The sequence below is a fragment of the Sus scrofa genome, chromosome 2 (assembly GCF_000003025.6).
Source record: "Sus scrofa isolate TJ Tabasco breed Duroc chromosome 2, Sscrofa11.1, whole genome shotgun sequence".
NCBI classification, from domain to species: Eukaryota; Metazoa; Chordata; class Mammalia; order Artiodactyla; family Suidae; genus Sus; species Sus scrofa.
The window spans coordinates 67,722,030-67,728,196 of record NC_010444.4 but is presented as its reverse complement, the minus strand read 5'-3'; the positions used below and the strand labels follow the sequence as shown (position 1 = coordinate 67,728,196).

The 6,167-nt window shown below is 40.0% G+C and overlaps 1 pseudogene; it reads left to right on the top strand.

Annotated features, from left to right (window-relative positions):
• LOC110259759 lies at positions 4,686-5,619 on the top strand (annotated as a pseudogene).

Genomic DNA, 6,167 nt, shown 5'->3' with positions numbered 1-6,167 from the left:
AAGTATCTAGACAAGTTCTCAGTGCTATACAGCAGGATCTTATTGTTAATCCATTCCAAAAGCAATAGTTTGCATTCATTAACCCCCATCCCAATCCACCCCACTCCCTCCCCCTCCCCTTGGGCAACCACAAATCTATTGTCCAAGTCCATGATTTTCCTTTCTGTGGGAAGCTTCATGTGTGCGGCATATTAGATTCCAGATAGGAGTGATGTCATATGGTATCTGTCTTTCTCTTTCTGACTTACTTCACTCAGGGTGAGAGTTTCTAGTTCCATCCATGTTGCTGCAAATGGCATTATTTCATTCTTTTTTATGGCTGAGTAGTATTCCATTGTGTATATAAACCACATCTTCTGAATCCAATTGTCTGTTAATGGACATTTGGGTTATTTCCATCTCATGGCTATTGTGAATAATGCTGCAATGAACATGTGGTTGCATGTGTCCTTTTAAAGTAGAGTTTTGTCCAGATATATGTCCAAGAGTGGGATTTCTGGGTCATATGGTAGTTCTATGTATAGTTTTCTAAGATAGCTCCATACTGTTCTCCATGGTGGTTGTACCAGCTTACATACCCACCAACAGTGCAGGAAGGTTCCCTTTTCTCCACAGCCCCTCCAGCATTTGTTATTTGGGGACTTATGAATGATGGCCATTCTGACTGGTGTGAGGTGGTATCTCATGGAAGTTTTGATTTGCATTTTTCTAATAATCAGGGATGTTGAGCATTTTTTCATGTGCTTGTTGGCAATCTGTACATCTTCCTAAGAAAAGTGTCTCTTCAGGTCTTTGGCCCATTTTCCATTGGGTTGTTGGCTTTTTAGCTATTGAGTTGTAGAAGATGCTTATATATTCTAGAGATTAAGCCCTTGTCAGTTGCCTCACTTGAAACTATTTTCTCCCATTCTGTAAGTTGTCTTTTTGTTTTCTTTTGGTTTCCTTTGCTGTGCAAAAGCTTGTCAGTTTGTTTAGGTCCCATTGCTTTATTTTTACTCTTATTTCTGTTGCTTTGGGAGACTCTCCTGAGAAAATATTCATAAGATTGATGTCAGAGATTGTTTTGCCTATGTTCTCTTCTAGGAATTTGATGGTGTCTTGTCTTATATTTGAGTTTTCAGCCTTTTTGTGTTTATTAGGTGCATGGCGTGAGGGTGTGTTCTAGTTTCATTGCTTTGCATGCAGCTGTCCAGGTTTCCCAGCAAGACTTGCTGAAAAGACTGTCTTTTCCCCATTTTATGTTCTTGCCTCCTTTGTCAAAGATTAATTGACCTAGGTGTCAGGGTTTATTTCTGCATTCTCTATTCTGTTCCATTGGTCTGTCTGTCTGTTTTGGTACCAGTACTACACTGTCTTGATGCCTGTGGCTTTGTAATATTGCTTGAGGTCTGGGAGAGTTATGCTTCATGCTTGGTTTTTGTTTCTCAGGATTGCTTTGGCGATTCTGGGTTTTTTGTGGTTCCATATAAATTTTTGGATAGTTTGTTCTAGTCTGTGAGAAATGTCATGGGTAATTTGATAGGTATTGCTTTGAATCTTTATATTGCTTTGGGTAGTAAGGCCATTTTTACAATATTAATTTTTCCAACCCAGGAGCATGGAATATCTTTCCATTTCTTTACATCCACTTTTTCTTCTTCTTTTTTTTTTTTTTTGGACAATGGAAATCTGACACTGTGTCTTTACATCCTCTTCAATTTCTTTGAGTAATGTTTTATATTTCTTTGCATATAAGTCTTTTATCCCCATCATGGTTTCTTTTTTATTTTTAATTAATTAATTAATTTTTTTTTTTTTTTTGCTTTTCTCCTCATACTTGAGGAGAGGAGAACTCCCAAGTGCAAATAATCATGACTGTCCCCAATTTTCCCATCTGGGAATAGAATTGTCAAACACAGTTTCCATTTTTATTATGGTTATTTCTTTCTCAAGGGCAAAGCTGTTTAGAAATACAGTAGCACTAGGAACATTTATTTAATTAGCTCCTTTGAGACTTCAGCCCTGGAAGTCCCTGAAAGGATAAATGTTCCTCGTCGCTCCTTGTAATTCCAGCTCACTTACCCTAGACCAGGAAGAATATTGTCACCTTGGTGATCTCAGGTTTATTTGGATTTCATACCAACTTTTCTTTCTGGAAATCTCTCACCATCCATCCTTCCATCCACCAGTGCAACCAGGTTTTCTTTCCTGCTATCACAAGGGTGATCCATTTGGGCATAGTAAGCACTTTCAGATAGAGAGGTTTGTATTCAGGCACATGGAGGAGGCTTTTGTGAGCAGTAAGTTAACTCCAGGGACAGGGCTATGAGTAGTGGCTAAGAGCATCTCATAAAAATTTCCTAGAGGAATTCCCATCCTGGCTCAGTGATAACGAACCAAACTAGAGTCCATGAGGATGTGGCTTCAATCCCTGGCCCCACTCATTGGGTTAAGGATCTGGTGTTGCTATGAGATGTGGTGTAGACTGGCAGCTGTAGCTCTGATTGGACACCAATCCCAAGAACTTCCATATGCTGCAGGTGTGGTCATAAAAAGAAGAAAAAAATTCCTAAAGATTTTAGATTTGTGGCTCCTAAGACTCCAGACTAGAGTGAATTAAATGCTGGTGATGATGAGACCAGGCATGCTTACCTTATTGATAACTTCTGTCAATCTGACTGCCTTTTCAGGGCTTGGTGTGATCCTGCCTGTTACTTTGAGTTGGATTTTCCTTATCATTTAGGGAAATAACCTCTTTTTCTTTATGGGTTGTACGTTCACCTATAGCAACACATCTTATATTATAACTCCCTGCCCTTTGGAAACACTTTTATTGTATTAATTAATTTATTTTGGCTATACTTGCAGTGTGAGGAAATTCCTGGGCCAGTTCTCAAACCCAAGCCACAGCAGTAACAGTATCAGACCTTAACTCTCTGAGCCACAAAGGACTTGGAAGCAATTTTAAATTTATGAATGACTTTCAGTTGTGGCAGATGGTTATATCATCATCATCAGAATGTGTCAATATGTGTTAGGTGTCTATGTGTTATTCTATAATGTAGTTCTTAATTTTAAGCAGTCTTCAACTATGAGGATAAGTGCTTCTTTGTCAGGTTGAATTAATTTAAATTTACTTTTGTGTACTGTCCTTGGCAGCAGTTTGTATTACTGTCATTTACCATCATAAAAGGAATGACAAGAAAAAATTTGCTATGTTCAGAAGAATTTTTGAAGTCCACAGGGACCCAAAGAAATCATTCTGTCACTCCTCTCATTTTTCCTCCTAATTTGCATATTTTATTTATTTTTGAAATTACTCAATGAATTTTATTACATTTATAGGTGTACAACAATCATCACAACCCAATTTTATAGAATTTCCATCCCCAAATCCCAGCCCACTTCCCCACCGCCCAAGCTGTCTCCTTTGGAAACCATGATTTTTTCAAATCGTGGTTTCCAAACTGTGAGTCAGCATCTGTTCTGCAAAGAAGTTCACTGTGTCTTTTTTTTAGATTTCACATGTAAGTGATAGCATTTGATGTTGGTGTCTCACTGTCTCACTGACTTCACCTAGCGTGATAATTTCTAGGTCCATCCATGTTGCTGCAAATGCCGTTAATTCTTTTCTTTCAATGGCTGAGTAACATTCTGTTATGTATATGTACAACATCTTTATCCACACCTCTGTCAATGGACATTTAGGTTGTTTCCATGTCTCAGCTATTGTATATAGTGTTTCCATGAACACTGGAGAACACGTGTATTTTGGAGTCTTGGCTATTGCATATAGAGAGCTGCAATGAACATATGGGTGCATATATTTTCTTCAATGAACGTTTTGTCTGGATATGTGCCCAGGACGGGGGTTATTGGGCCATACCGTGGTTCTATATTTAGTTTTTTGAGGTATTTCCACAATTTTTTCCTTAGTAGTGCTTGTACCAATTTACACTCTCATGAAGAGCATTGGAAGACTTGATTCTAAGCCAGAGACAAAGAGGATGGATGAGTATCCTGGAGGACAAGGTACAGTGGTTGAAACATCATTATAAAATCCTGTATATCACAAATGACAGAATGTAGGGTTCCTACATTTTGTCATGTTAAGGCTTTCACACCCAAACCGTCTCTTCAAGAAATTAAAGAAGTAGAGAGGGTTGGAATTGACATATACCATAAGATCCACAAATAGATCAATTTCAAGGACCTAGAGTATAACATAGGGAAATCTACTCAATCCCATGTAATAACCTATATGGGAAAAGAATCTGAATAAGAATGAATATAGGTATATGTATAACTGATTTTGTTTATATTAGTTTCAGGATACAATTAGTACAACCTTCTAAGTGAAAACTATACTCTGAAAAAAATTATTTTATTTTATATTAAAGTATAGTTGATTTACGAAGTTGTGCCAATTTTTCCTGGACAGCAAAGTGCTGCAGTCAATAAATATACATTCTTTTTCTCCTGTCATCTTCCATCAAGTTTTATCCCAAGAGATTGGACATAGTTCCCTCTGCCATACAGTGAGTCCTCATTGCGTATCCATTCTAAATTTAATAGTTTGCATCCACTAACCCCAAACTCCCACTCCATCCCACTCTAATTAAAGAAATAGAGAGACTCTAGATTCTGTTCAGTGGTGATTTCATGTTCTTTCCCTTCCTCAGCCATCCAGCTGAGGCATCAGCAGCATGGAACCAGGAAATCAAACAAGTGTTTTAGAATTTTTACTCCTGGGACTGTCTCAAGACTCAGAGCAGCAACCCATCTTATTTGGGCTCTTTCTGTCCATGTTTGTGGTCACCGTGTTTGGGAACCTGCTCATTATCCTGGCCATCAGCTCGGACCCCCATCTCCACACCCCCATGTACTTCTTCCTCTCCAACCTGTCCTTGGCTGATATCTGTTTCACTTCCACCACCATCCCAAAGATGCTGGTGAACATCCAGACACAGAGCAAAGCCATCAGCTATGTGGGCTGCATCACACAGGTGTATTTTTTCATGGTTGTTGGAGGTATGGATACTTTTCTTCTCACTGTGATGGCCTATGACAGGTTTGTGGCCATCTGTCACCCCCTGCACTACACTGTCATCATGAACCCCCCATCTCTGTGGTCTACTGGTTCTTGTGTCATGGGTCATCAGTTTGTCATACTCCCTGAGCCAGAGTCTGCTGATGTTGCGGCTGTCCTTCTGTTCCAGCTGGGCAATTCCACACTTTCACTGTGAACTCTCTCAGGCCCTCATGCTTGCCTGCTCAGACACACTGGTCAATTACATCCTGCTATAGCTGGTGACTGGCTTTCTTGGCATTGTTCCCTTCTCAGGGATACTTTGCTCCTATACCCGAATTGTCTCCTCAATCCTGAGAATCTCATCAGCTCATGGGAAATACAAGGCATTTTCTACCTGTGTGTCTCACCTGTCTGTGGTTTCTTTGTTCTATGGGACAGGTCTTGGTGTGTATCTCAGCTCTGAGCCATCTTCCTGGAGAGGTATGGTTGCTTCAGTGATGTACACTGTGGTCACCCCAATGCTGAACCCCTTCATCTACAGCCTGCGGAACAGGGACATCAAGAGGGCTCTACAAAATCTTCTTGGGAGGATACCCTGTGTTCAGTGATGGGAACACTGGTCCAGGGGTTTTGAGCTGACAATGGTAACAGAAGTTGGCTCAAGAAATTGTGCCTCTTAATCACATTGAATTTTGTTTCTCATTGATACTCCATTAATGGCTTTGGTCAGAATTTGGCCTTGGGAGGACTTTGTCTTAACCTCTTATGATGATTGCTTGATTATCCTCAATTCTACTCTCCACACCCCCTCTTTTATTTATCCATTATGGCCCCTCGATTTGCATTTCCAGTCCTGCGTGTTGATACCAGCCACTTCAAGTACAGACTCATCATTGTTGAATGAGAATTCTGAAATAATGCATTGGAGTACCTGTTGTGGCTCAGTGAGTTAAGAATCTGACCAGTCACCATTAGGATGTGAGTTCAATCCCTAGCCTTGCCCACTGGTTTAAGGATCTGGCTTTGCCACAAGCTGAGGACATGGATCCTGAGTTGGCATAGGCCTCAGCTGCAGCTCTGATTCGACTCCTAGCCCAAGATCTTCTATATGCTGCAGGTGCAGCTATAAAAAAAAAAGAAACACCACCTTTTATCA